Source organism: Schistocerca serialis, chromosome 10 (assembly GCF_023864345.2).
Source record: "Schistocerca serialis cubense isolate TAMUIC-IGC-003099 chromosome 10, iqSchSeri2.2, whole genome shotgun sequence".
NCBI lineage: Eukaryota > Metazoa > Arthropoda > Insecta > Orthoptera > Acrididae > Schistocerca > Schistocerca serialis.
This window is the reverse complement of record NC_064647.1, coordinates 241,469,519-241,483,449: the sequence shown is the minus strand read 5'-3', so window position 1 is coordinate 241,483,449 and position 13,931 is coordinate 241,469,519. Positions and strand designations below refer to the sequence as shown.

Genomic DNA, 13,931 nt, shown 5'->3' with positions numbered 1-13,931 from the left:
GTTCTTATGAAAAACTGAAAACTAGTAGTGTAGGTGACTGAAGGATGGAGGGCACCAAGAGGGGGCACTTGCCTCCCCCCTGGAGTATAGAGTTTTTATTCATTACAGAATTCTTACACACTTTTAGAAGTAATTTCTGTGATTCTGCAGAACCTCTCGTTTAGCCAACTGTAGCGTAGTGTGGCTGATCGCATGGAAACAATATAGGGTGGCGCACGGAAAACCGGCCCCGAGTACAGACTGCTCGCCAATTACGGACGATGTGTTGCCCATTACGAGCAGATACAACAAACAGACAAACATGTAATAATTAGGCAGTGAAGAAATAACAAGCTAATGCAAGCAACAATGGCGAAACAATCGATAATGGTGATGAGTAGAGAGCTGGAGAAGAGAACATGAAAAACTCACGCGACGTGCATGGGCTATAGCTCATGTAGTCTTGTAAACCTCTTGGTGGCTGTTTCCCAACTTAATAGACCACAAGTGTCTTTTACAAAATTCTTCGTTTCGACTTCCACTACATAGCTATGCTACGTTGTAAACAATAATCGTTTACAGCCTATATATACTTCACGTTGTCTCTGAGCTCGTAGGCGAAGTAGAGACTTTATGGAAGCATAAAATAAAATGTGGTTCTCTCATCATACTTGCGTCACGCGCTTAGTAAAAATTAGGTTTTTATGTTCCATTCTCAAAGTTAATGTAGCAGTAATAATAATAATTAAGTTCGCAGTGCTAAAGTTTTTGGTTTGAAAGCTCCTAAACAAATGTTTTTGAGATAACAAGTAAATACGATTTTATGGCAATCTATGTCTTTTCAAATGGAGAGGCACCGCTTTTCCTACTGAGCCAAAATGACCCACAACCCACTCTCTCTTTTTTTTTCTCCAAAGAAACGAAACTAGCAGGTAATGCAAACTGGAAACAACGAAACTTAAAAATAATTAGAGCGTTCCTAAATGTAATGTTTTGTATATGAAAGATACACGAAAATCGTTTTATATGAATTTTCTTACACTAAAAATTAAGCAAATTATTGAAATTCAGCTGCTAAATCAAGTCGATGAAACCAAAAAATATATGAATAACAAAAAAAAAAAAAAAAAAAAAAACTTGCCTTGTTATAAGTATGTCTTCTGCTATTCATCGATATAATGTAGTGAGCTGACATGCCCTTTTGTTACCTGAAAAGACGTACCTACTACATACAACGTGAATTTTATGTAATTTACGCAACTATAAAATACTTTTTGATTACCGGTCGTGGACGCTGAATAGCCAGACCGAAGTGGAAGAACAGTCTGGAACACATGTAAACTGGGCGATAGCAGTGAACGAAACGAACAACTGGATGGATACTGAACTAACTAGGAGCAGTCGGCAGTGGAACTGAGACATGTGGACATGCGAAGAACGACGAGTGCGGCCGAGGGAGGCCGAGACTGAGACGAGCACGTGACCGAGGGTGGAACGAGAACTGCCGAAGTGACCGCCGCGACCGAAGTGAACTAGGGAACTATGAACTGATCGTTCCTCGTACCCGGGAACTATAAGTAGACCCCCGCGACGGAAGTGAACTGTGAACTGATCGTTCCTTGGTATTCGTTCCTCGGTCCTTTCGTTCATCTTGGTGAACCGTTCCTTTGCACCCGTTCGTTCGCGAACTACACATCTCTAATCTCGAGGTGTGCCTTCGGATGACGTCGCCGTACGTAGCGCGTATCCTGATTCCAGATGCGTACCCTTCAAACAGAAGGCTACGTTTTATGAGCTACGTTTTCTATTCCGTCTTCGTATTTGCTCATTTGCTGAGACGACGTGCTAACATGAGTACAGTTTATGGATGGTACTAGAAATGGCGTTCGGAGTGCCGTGATCTGAGCCAGACCTCACCTCCAGCCTGTCATGGGTGGACTGTAGTTCAGGGAGCGATAGCGACGGTGAACTACTGCTGTTATATTCAATATCAAATTAACCGAATTGGGTTCATCCGATGTTGTTGTTGTGCTCTTCAATCCAAAGACTGGTTTGATCTTGCTCTCCATGTCAATCTATAGCTTCTTCATCTCCAAGTAGCTAATGAAACCCACATCCATTGGAACCTGCTTACTGTATTCATCTCTCGGTCTCCCTCCGCGATTTGTACTCTCCAATATTAAATTGGTGACCCCTTCATCCCTCACAATGTGTTCTACCAACCGATCCCTTCTTTTCATCAGGTTATACCACAAATTTCTCTTCTCCCCAATTATCTTCAGTACCACCTCATTAGTTACGTCATCTGCCAATCGAATCTTCAGCATTCTTCTATAGCACCGCATTTCAAAAGCGTCTATTCTCTTCTTGTCTAAACTGCTTATCGTTCATGTTTCACTTCCATACAAGCCATACAAGTACTTTCAGAAGAGACTTCCTGACACTTTAATCTATACTCGATGTTAACAAACTTCCCATCTTCTGAAACGCTTTTCTCGCCGTGGCCAGTCCACATTTTATTTTCTCCCTATTTCGACCATCATCGCTTATTAGAATTATATTAATACCTCCAGCTGCCGACGGGCGTTGATACATATCAACGGGGATAGGTGAAAATGTGTGTCCCGACCGGGACTCGAACCCGGGATCTCCTGCCTATATGGCAGACGCTCTATCCATCTGAGCCATCGAGGGCACAGAGGATAGTGCGACTGCAGGGACTATCCCTCGCACGCCTCCCGCGTTCGTTCGGACATGTCGGAAAGAACGGACACCATATCCATATATGTATATAGTTCTGGCAATACCGGCCATGATATTCTCCTTCTGTGCGGATGCACACATATTCCCCGAACTCTTGCGGGACTTGGTAAGATGTCTTCCACGAGTAATGAGTGTGTTGGGGTGGGACACTACGAATGTAGTGTGTGGACATACAAGGTGAGAATGTGGGTCTCGTGGGAGGCGTGCGAGGGATAGTCCATGCAGTCGCACTATCCTCTGTGCCCTCGATGGCTCAGATGGATAGAGCGTCTGCCATGTAAGTAGGAGATCCCGGGTTCGAGCCCCAGTCGGGGCACACATTTTCACCTGTACCCGTTGATATGTATCAACGCCCGTTGGCACCTGTAGGTATTAATACAATTCTAATTTCGTTCTAGACGGCTGCAGGTCATCAATGGTGTCTGTTCTTTCGGACATGTCCCAAAAAACAGACACCATATTCATATATGTATATTACCAGTTATTGTGCTTCACAGATAGCAAAACTAATCTACTACTTTAAGTGTCTCGTTTCCTAATCTAGCATTTGATCTGTACATACAGCACACAAACGACAGGGTGAAAGAAGAAGTAAACGGAGGATCAATGGAGATTTATTTGGGCTACATTCCACTACCTTCGTTTTGCTTTCGTTGATGTTCATCTTATATCCTCCTTTCAAGATATTGTCTATTCCGTTGAACTGCTTTTCCAAGTCCTTTGCTGCCTCTACCAAAATTTCAATGTCATTGGCAAAGCTCCACGTTTTTATTTCTTATCCTTGGACTTTAATTCCTACTCCTAGTTTTTCATTTGTTTTCTTTGCTCCTTGCTCAATATACAGATTGAATAACATCTGGGATAGGTTACAACCTCGTCTCACTGCTTTCTCAACCACTGCTTCGCTTTCGTACCTCTCAATCCCAGTAACTGCCATCTGGTTTCTGTACAAATTGCAAATAGTCTTTTGCTCCCAGTATTTTACCCCTGCCACTTTTAGAATTTGAAAGAGTATTCCAGTCAACACTGCCAAAAGCTTTCTCTAAGTCTACAAAAGCTATAAACGTAGGTTTGGGTTTCCTTAACCTATCTTCTATGAGACGTCGTAGGGTCAGTATTGCCTCAGAATACAGACTGATCTTCCCCGAGGTCGACTTCTACCAGTTTTTCCATTCTTCTGTAAAATATTCGTATTACTATTTTGCAGACGTGACTTATTAAACTGGTAGTCCGGTAATTTTCACACCTATCAGCACCCGCTTTCTTTGGAATTGGAACTTATATTCTATTTGAAGTCTCATACCTCTTTCTCACCACATGGAAGAGTTTTGTCACAGCTGGCTCTCCCAACGCTATCAATAGCTCTAACGGAATGTTGTCCACTCCTGTGGCCTTGTTTCGACTTAGGTCCTCCAATGCTTTGTCAAATCATCCTATAAATGTTAGAAAAAAGTGTATGACGAATAGGACCAATTAATGCAAGATTTACGACTTCACGATGAAAAATTTAATACTTATTTTAGGCTTAATGAAGAGCAGTTCAATGAAGTTTTATCATTCATCGGCAGTGACATTAAAAAACGGGACACAAATATGCCCTTGTTTCGTTAACTGCAACTTGAGACGACTGGGCTGGTGTATCGTCAGCCAGAAGACGAACGCCTCCGAAGAACATATCGTGCCGTTTCTGAATCTGAGCTTGTCGTAACTTGTCCATAAGATCACTGTAATATCTGCAAGTGATGGGTTTTTACCCTCGGCAAGTTAATTTGTGAGGATGGCTCCTCGACAGTCCCAAAAAAAAACTGAAAACTTTACTTTCCCAGCTCACCTTTGAACTTTTGCCTTTTCGAGAGGGGCCTGTACGCTCCCATCCACGCCCCTGGATCATACTGGTATAGCAATGATTCATCCATAGTTACCAGAGGATCAAAAAACTCATCCTGGTCCAACAGCATCGACGACGGTTTTGAAAGGCCGCGCTGTGTTTGCTTTTGGAAGGGTGTCAGCAAACTTGGGGTACAGCACCGCCTTGTCTCCGGCCCCAGACCTGCCTGCTCCGTGACCTTTGTCAGTTTCCCAAGGGTAGTACCCCTTCACTTGTATATCGTCGGGCATTTGCTGCTCTATGTGCACAAATGAAGGAAACCACATTTATTTACACTGATGGCTCAAAAACATCGTTTGGTTTTGGGAGTGCCTATATTGTTGGCGACACCCCAAATCGATTTCGGCTTCCCGACCAGTGTTCGGTTTATACTGCGGAGCTTTACGCTGTTCTCCAGGCTGTCCAATACATCCGTCGCCATCAGCGGATACAGTATGTTATCTGCTCAGACTCTCTCAGCTCTCTCCTTAGTCTCCAAGCTCTCTACCCTGTCCACCATCTGTTCCACCGCATCCAGGACTGCCTCCACTTGGGGGGGGGGGGGGGGGGGGCTCTGTGACGTTCCTCTGGGTCCCAGGACTTGTTGGTATCTGTGGAAATGCGACCAAGGCTGCAGTCTCTCTTCTTCAGCCTGCTGTTTGCATGGTTCCCTTCGCCGATCTACGGAGTGTTTTATGTAGTCGTGTTGCTCTTTTATGGCACGCACATTGGTCGACACTTTCCAATAATAATTTGCGGGACGTGAAAGCTCTTCCCTGTGCTTGGACCTCTTCCTCCCGAACTCGTCGTCGGGAGGAGGTAATTTTAACTAGACTCCGGATAGGGCACTTTTTTTTAGCCATCGACATCTTTTAAGTGGTGATCCTCCCCCACTCTGTCCCCATTGGCCGGCCGGAGTGGCCGCGCGGTTAAAGGCGCTTCAGTCTGGAACCGCACGACCGCTACGGTCGCAGGTTCGAATCCTGCCTCGGGCATGGATGTGAGTGATGTCCTTAGGTTAGTTAGGTTTAAGTAGTTCTAAGTTCTTGGGGACTTATGACCACAGCAGTTGAGTCCCATAGTGCTCAGAGCCATTTGAACCATTTTGTCCCCACTGCTCTCAGCTGTGGACGGTGAGACACCTTTTACTTGAGTGCCCGTATTTTACTCCGTTACGCGCCCGTCTACAGCTGTCGCCTGATATATCTTCCATTTTAGGAGATGACACGCCTCAGCCGATCGCGTTCTCGAGTTTATTAGTGCCAGTGAGATGACGTCAGTCATTTGAAGCTCTTTTTGGGGACAAACAACCCCCCTTCTATAGTGGTTTTTTAAGCTTTCCTTCTGTTTTTGGTTTCCCCACTTTTTGAGTTTTGCTCCCATTGCTGCTGGTTTCCAGTTTCGTTTTTTTAGTATTTCCTAAGTCACAGACCGGGCGCTAATGACCGTAGCAGTTTTTCGCCCTAAAACCATAACAAAAAAAAAAAAAAAACTTGGAACCCACTCTACAGACATTTTAGACAACTGCAGTTGTCATGAATAGCTTTCCACACAGTACCATAACTGACATGAGTGTCATTCACGGTCATTTTTACCGATACTCGTCTCTTTTCAAGGATTAAACACTCCAGTCTCTTCTATGTGACCGCATCGTCTGTTATTGACGGCGTACCAGACCTTGAGTCGTGTGTCAGGGACATGTGGCCACTTTGGGCATTCCTTTTCCACTTCAGACAGCGTCATCACTGGGAAATCATTTCCTTAAACAACCGACATCTCGTTCTGGATTTTCCGGCTACTTGTACGCCTAAAATGTACGACTACGAGCCCTCAGTTTTCTCCAGAGAACACACTTAAATAAAATTTTGAACATCATACGCTGGGGGACACGGTAGCTGTGATAAAATGTCACCAATACAGCATAATAAATTCGAGATAATAATCAGAACTTTACGGTACTCCCTGGTACATGTGTCCGCGTGTGCCAGCTTCCCCCTCTACGTGTAGCTGAGCCCCCACACAACTCCGCCGGAGTAGCAGGTAGAACGGGGTAGGGCGCGAGAGGCTATCAGGCTATTTATAGCCCCCGGGGGGCGGCGGTGTGTTAATATTTAGGAGGCCATCTTACCTCCACCAGCGTACCCTGCTCTCGTACTGCAGCGAGGCACAGGCGGCCGAAGCCGTGAACGAGGCTGATTTCATGCAGCTGACTGTTCCGCACACGACAGACACAGTAGGCAAGAAATTTCTGCCAGAAAATTCCGCAAAGAGGCCGGGTGGTGATCTCTCCTAACCTACTCTGAAACGCACTCCCAAAACGACAGGTGTTGCACGTCATCAGAGAGAAATTCCTGTTCTTCTTCTTCCTCTTCTTCTTCTTTCACTAAAGCCCCTGTACAATCAGAGGTGCCCCTCCTATAATTTCGTTTTCATCTTCTCCTCTCAGTACTACTTCACCCTTTGTCTCTCTTCTCTCCCACTCTTCTTGTGAGATTTTAAGTATCCTCTTCTATTTTCCGCTCCACTGGAGATTCCCGATCCTTTTCCTTATGACCTTGGAAATGGTCGTTCTCTGGCTTTTTGGTCGGTGTGTACTTACTTCACCAATTTTCCGTCCTTTCCATCTTGATCATCATTTTCCCTAAGATGTACAACACACTCGGTTCCCGTCTTTCCCCTTGTCCTACCTATTCTTCCTCATGTTCCTTTTCTCGTTCTGTACATATTCATTCGTATCATATGCCCAATAAATCTTGCCCTTTTCAGTGTGATTTCTCCAGATATTTCCATCATGCTCTGCTATGGCCCTCCCCTACGTCTTCTTATCCATCTGTCTCCACTTTCAGATTTCAGTATTTTCCTCGGCGTGGTTCTCTTCTTTCGGTACTTGACCTGCACCACCATGTCTTCCTAGTATTATGGTCTCATCCGCATATAATGTCGTATTACACATCATTATCTTCTAGTGTCTGATCTTTGCATCCATAGGTATCTTCGTTTACTGAATGTCAGGACATACAGAAGGCCGACACCTTTTTCATTCTTTCTACTACCCTGTCACTGCTCCTGCTCCTTCTTTTTATATATTTCCTCGAACATTTAAATTCGTCCACCTTTTCCACTGTTTCCCAGAGCCCAGTGGTATCCAGTATTTGCGTGTTTTTCTAGGCGAGCGCCAGCCCGACCCTTCTGGCTACCTTGCTTCGATTTTCGGACTTCTCCTTCCGTGTCATTTTCGCTACGCCGTCCGCAAGGCAGACCATATGGGACCTGTTGCTCCTTTTTGTCTCTCCAGTGCCTCTTTGGTGTTCCCATTTCCTCCATCATTGCTCTCCATCGTCTGATCACTTCACACAGTCCTCCTCTAAATCTTACCCTCGCCTTTGTGTCTGTCAGAATTTTGACTGTGAGCTCCAGTGTAGCGTCATCTAGTCCTTCAGGATCCTTCCGAGAGTGCATCTGTTGACGGAATCTCATGTCTTCGCAACGTCCACGAAGATTACTGCCGTCCTTTTGTCCTTTAGCACTCTAAATTATACCAGTTGTTTCATCATAAAAATTGTTCTAGGAAAATTGTCTTCCCTTACTAAATCCCGTTTCATAGTCTCTAACTGTACTTCCTACCTGTTCTCCTTCTCTCTTCACGAAGAGTTTCGACCGCACCTTGTAGACGACCTCTAGTAGCGATGTTCCGCTATAGTTTTTTGCACCTCTCTTCTCCTCCTTCTTATGTATTTGGGCTATGATCGTGTTCTTGAGTCTTTCTAGTAACTTCTTTGCCCTACAAACCTGGCAGTTAGTTAATTACAGTGTACATTGAAGAGTTAAACCTTATGATGCCAGCCTACGAACATAAATTAAATGTATCAATTAATATGACTGTCGTAAATATGGTTCTAGGTAAGACGCAGCATGGCGTTGTGGAAACTCCATTTAAGATGTCAAATGGCTCTGAGCACTATGCGACTTAACATCTGAGGTCATCAGTCGCCTAGAACTTAGAACTACCTAAACCTAACTAACCTAAAGACATCAAACACATCCATGCCCGAGGCAGGATTCGAACCTGCGACCGTAGCGGTTGCTCGGCTCCAGACTGTAGCGCCTAGAACCGCACGGCCACTCTGTCCGGCACTTAAGATGTCGGTCAGTTGCACCGACGAAATATTGTGGAGTTTTCACAGCGACATACGACGTCTCGCCCGAGAACCATATTTACGACTACTCGTTGGAAAAGCCTCAATCAATACGATGTTGCCCTCGATTATAAAGAGTGTACCATAAAGAACGTAATTTTTAAAGTGCCAACTATTTCTGTTCTAGTAAATTGACGGCACTGAATATTGCACGATTTTCATCTGTTTTCTTTGTCGTTAGTAATGGAGCACTCCGCGATGGAACGGAGTTTTGTCAGAGTCATATTTCAAATGTTTTGAATCTTGCGAAGAGCCTGTTGCCAAACTCCGTGGAATGTTTGGTCAACGTAATGCACAGAATAAGTCGTCTGTAATGAGACTGGCTGCTAAAGACAACCGGTTCGACTGTGGACATTAAGACCCTGGGCAGTCCTCGTGCTAATAGCCGTCATGAGTGACAATGTTGTTCGAAGAGATTTCGCGATTGCAGCCGGTCGTCGTAAACTTCACTCCACGATATTTCAAATGGACACCTGCCAGTTATCTTCAGGTGAGCCGTAGAAGTCTTCGATGGCTCGCCTGAAGATGACTGTCAGCTGTCCATTTGAAATATCGTGGAGTGAAGTTTACGACGACCGGCTGCAATCGCGAAATCTCTTCGAACATTTAATTCGCCGCGAAAATTTTATATTTGACGGCGACGATATTGCTGTGAGTACGGTAAAATCTATTGGCCAACGTTCGCAACAGTTGAGTATTCCTAGAACCAGCATGCAATGAATTCTGAAAGAAAATCTGGACCTTTGGGCCTACAGAATCCAGCCGGGATGAGAACTGAAGCTAAACGATCACGAAAAGCACAGTGTATTTGCCCGTAGGCTGCTAGTGGAACAAAACAGAGACTCATTTCATCAAGAAAATGGTGTTCACTAGTGAGGTACACTTTCTGTCAAATGGCTCCGTGACCAAGCAGAACTGCAGGATTTGGGTCACGGAAAGGCTTCGAGTAATTATGGAGAAGCCATTACGTCCACAACGACTCCCTGTGTGGTGCGTCATTTGGTTCAAATGGTTCAAATGGCTCTATGGGACTTAACTTCTGAGGTCATCAGTCCCCTAGAACCTAGAACTACTTAAACCTAACTAACCTAAGGACATCACACACATCCATACCCGAGGCAGGATTCGAACCTGCGACCGTAGCGGTCGCGCGGTTCCAGACTGTAGCGCCTAGAACCGCTCGGCCACCCCGGCCAGCAGTTTGCTGCAATCTGGACCTCACATTTCATAGATAGCAAACTTAGGGACCCATAATGATCACATTTTTATAAAACGTGGCTCCTCGTGTTCCTGATACGTTCCGGAAGTTACAAAATTCTTCGTAATTAATGAAAAGAACCTTATGACATTTTGTGTGAAACATTTCGCGGCAACGTTGGGAAGTCAAAAGAAATAGTGTTACAAGTTATCTTCACATCTTGATTCCAGTTTCAAGTTAGTCACGTGCACTGACTCGCGAACCTGGAATGCTTCACAGCTGCTAGATACACCTTGTAATCGAATGTATCCGTACACCCCCTAAAACACACGTTCTTCGTATTAGGTGCATTGTGCTGCCACCTACTCTGTATCAGCGACCTCAGTGGTCATTAGACATCGTGAGAGAGCAGAGTGGGGCGCTCTGCGGAACTCACGGACTTCGAATGTGGTCAGGTGACTGGATGTCACTTGTGTCATTCGTCTGTACGCGAGATTTACACACTCCTAAACATCCCTAGGTCGACTGTTTCCCCAGCGATAGTGAAGTGGAAACGTGAAGGGACACGTACAGCACCAAAGCGTACAGGCCGACCTCGTCTGTTGACTGACAGAGACCGCCGATAGTTGAATTCCAAACTGCATCGGGATCCACTGCAAGTACTACGACAGTTAGGCAGGAGGTGAGAAAACTTGGATTTCATGGTCGGCCGGCCGGCGTGGCCGAGAGGTTCTAGGCACTACAGTCTGGAACCGCGCGACCGCTACGGTCGCAGGTTCGAATCCTGCTTCGGGCATGGATGTGTGTGATGTCCTTAGGTTAGTTAGGTTTAAGTAGTTCTAAGTTCTATGGGACTCATGACCTGAGCAGTTAAGTCCCATAGTGCTCAAAGCCATTTCATGGTAGAGCTACACATCGTGCCGGTAAATGCCAAACGACGCCTCGCTTGGTGTAAGGAGCGTAAACATTGGACGATTGAACAGTGGAAAAGCGTTGTGTGGAGTGACGAATCACGTTGTACAATGTGGTGAACCGATGGCAGGAAGTGGCTATGGCGAATGCCCGGTGAACATCATCTGCCAGCGTGTATAGTGCCAACAGTAAAATTCGGAGGCGGTGGTGTTATGGTGTGGTCGTGTTTTTCATCGAGGGGGCTTGCACCACTTGTTGTTTTGCCTAGATTGATTCTTTAAGCATCTTCTTGCTTCCCACTGTCGAAGAGCGATTCGGGTATGGAGATTGCATCTTTCAACACGATCGAGCACCTGTTCATAATGCACGGCCTGTGGTGGATTGGTTAAACGACAACAACATCTCTGTAATGAACTTGCCTGCACAGAGTCCTGACCTGAATCCTATAGAACACCTTTGGGATGTTTTGGAACGCGGACTTCGTGCCAGGCCTCACCGACCGACATCGATACCTCTCCTCAGTACAGCACTCTGTAAGGAATGGGTTGCCATTCCCCAAGAAATCTTCCAGCTCCTGATTGAACGTATGCCAGCAAGAGTGGAAGCTATCATCAAGGCTAAGGGTGGGCCAACACCACATTGAATTCCAGCAATACCGATGGATGGTGCCACGAGCTTGTAAGTCATTTTCAGCCAGATGTCCGGATACTTTTGATCACATAGTGTATCAGTGGGAATTGGATACACATGCTATCACCTTCGCCCACCTCTCTCTGACGATCTGCACCTCCCTTCTCTCTTTGTCCATGTTCTTATCTTCCCTCTCCCCTTGTCCATTTCCTCCTCTCGATTCTCTCTCTCTCTCTCTCTCTCTCTATCTATCTAACTATGTATCTATCTATCTCCTTCCTCCTCACCCTCTCTATCCATATCTTCCTTCCCTCCTCTCTCTGATCTTGAGCATTGTTTATTTTTGTATACGAAACTTCAATTGGGATCTAAAGTCGCTTAAAAATGATGTGTAAAACGGTTGGAATCACTGGTCAATGTCTTCTTATATCCTCTTTACAAGACACTGTCCGTTCCATTCAACTGCTCATCCAAGTCTTTTGCTGTCTCTGACAGAGTTACAATGTAACCAACAAATTTTAATGTTTTTGTTCCTTCCCACTGAACTTTAAAACCTAGAGCACGTTTGTCTCTGGTGTTCTTTACTACTTGCTCAATATACAGATTGCTGCTATGGTCGCAGGTTCGAATCCTACTTCGGGCATGGATGTGTGTGATGTCCTTAGGTTAGTTAGGTTTAAGTAGTTCTAAGTTCTAGGGGACTGATGATGTCAGATGTTAAGTCCCATAGTGCTCAGAGCCATTTGAACCATTTTTGAAAAATATCGAGGATAAACTGCAACACTATGCCACTCGCATCTCAACCATTGCTTCCCTTTCATGTCCCAAGACTTTCATTACTGCCCTATGTTTTCTGAACAAGTTGTAAATAGCCTTTTGGTGCCTGTATTTTACCCCTGTTACCTCCAGAATTTGAAAGAGGATATTCCAGTCAACATTTTCAAAAGCTTTCGCTAAGCCTACAAATGCTATAAACGTGGGTTTGCCTTTCCTTAACCTGTCGTCTAAGGTAAGTATTGCCTTGCCTGTTCCTGCATTTCCCGCTGTCGGCTTCTACATATTTTTCCCATTGCTCTGTAAGGAATTCGTGTTATTACTTTGCAACCATGACTTACCACCCTGATAGCTCGGCAGTATTCACACTTGTCAGTACCTGCTTTCTTTGTTATTGTAATTGTTACAGTGACAATCGTTGAACTATATGAAATAAAATTGTCATAACTTCTGAACGGTTTGCGCTAGATCGTTAAGACGGAACAGTTGGCTGCGGGGCATGATGAGAATTAGTATGTGAGTATGATTTGGTTTAGGGACGAAGCCCACTTTCTTTTGGAGCGGCACCACCATTTAGGATAGGGGAAGTTAGTTTTGTAGCGGATCTCGTATTGAGGTAGTGGCCATTATTAAACAAGAATAAAATATATTAATGTGAAAGTGACGGCTAACTACCACTGATTACTGAATCAAAAGCGATATTGTAAATAACTTGTATTTATTGTAAAATATCTCACGATAGAAATTAGATCATATTGAACAAATCATGAATGAAAACAAAGTAAACAAATTGTACACTGTTCTTAGATATACTACACTGGTAAGATTGGCTCTCAGCTGTTAATGTTAAGTTGATGCGAAGTTAGATTTAATTATGCCCCTGGATAAGCAAATGGTAAATGCGATCTGACTGCGTTCCTATAATCTGTTTTGTGTCTGAAATAATACGCACGTCGGACACCACCACCAAGAAACCAACCAAACAACATGTAAAAAGACAAATAACCAACAACGAATCGTAAGCAAAACTGCACGGATGCTCAGTGGATGGCAAGAACACGATCCAACAACTATTTCTGAACTTTACTGCCGCTGCTGCAAGTTTTACAATACCGTCTACCAGCGTGCTGCTGGGGCGACGACCGCAGCTGCGAAGTCGCTGAATTAAGATAAGTCTCTCAAATATCTTGAGCAGAATAAACTACTCAGAAACTGCTAATACCACAAGCCCTATATTTCCTCTAAATGGTATACAACGCTTTCAACACTGGCTCAACAACCTTTAAGGTGCAGCCCAGTGTGTCTTGTACTAACGTGCAATACCAGTATGGTAGCTCTGTGCACTGGTTGACTACGTTCAAAGGTGACTGCCAACCTATAAGGCGGAATCAACTGCAATTAAACTAGTAGTCAATGCAATGCCTATCGTGGACGCTGATGCCCTACTGTAGCTGCAGACTCTAGATCATACAGCACAGTATTCAGAATCTAAGTCCCTATCTCAGAGCTACCGAACTTTGCGACTCTCCGCTTTCACGGCACAAGACGCTCTCCTATGCCTCGCTTTGCACGATGCTCTTGCGACAATCTTGCCGCCAAACTCTAACCAGCC

At 44.8% G+C, this 13,931-nt stretch overlaps 1 non-coding gene across 1 annotated transcript; it reads right to left on the bottom strand.

Annotated features, from left to right (window-relative positions):
- Positions 1–2,599: 2,599 nt before the first annotated feature.
- Positions 2,600–2,674, bottom strand: Trnai-uau (transfer RNA isoleucine (anticodon UAU)). The gene has a single exon. It is a non-coding gene; the product is annotated as a tRNA-Ile (tRNA).
- Between the last annotated feature and the right edge of the window lie 11,257 nt (positions 2,675–13,931).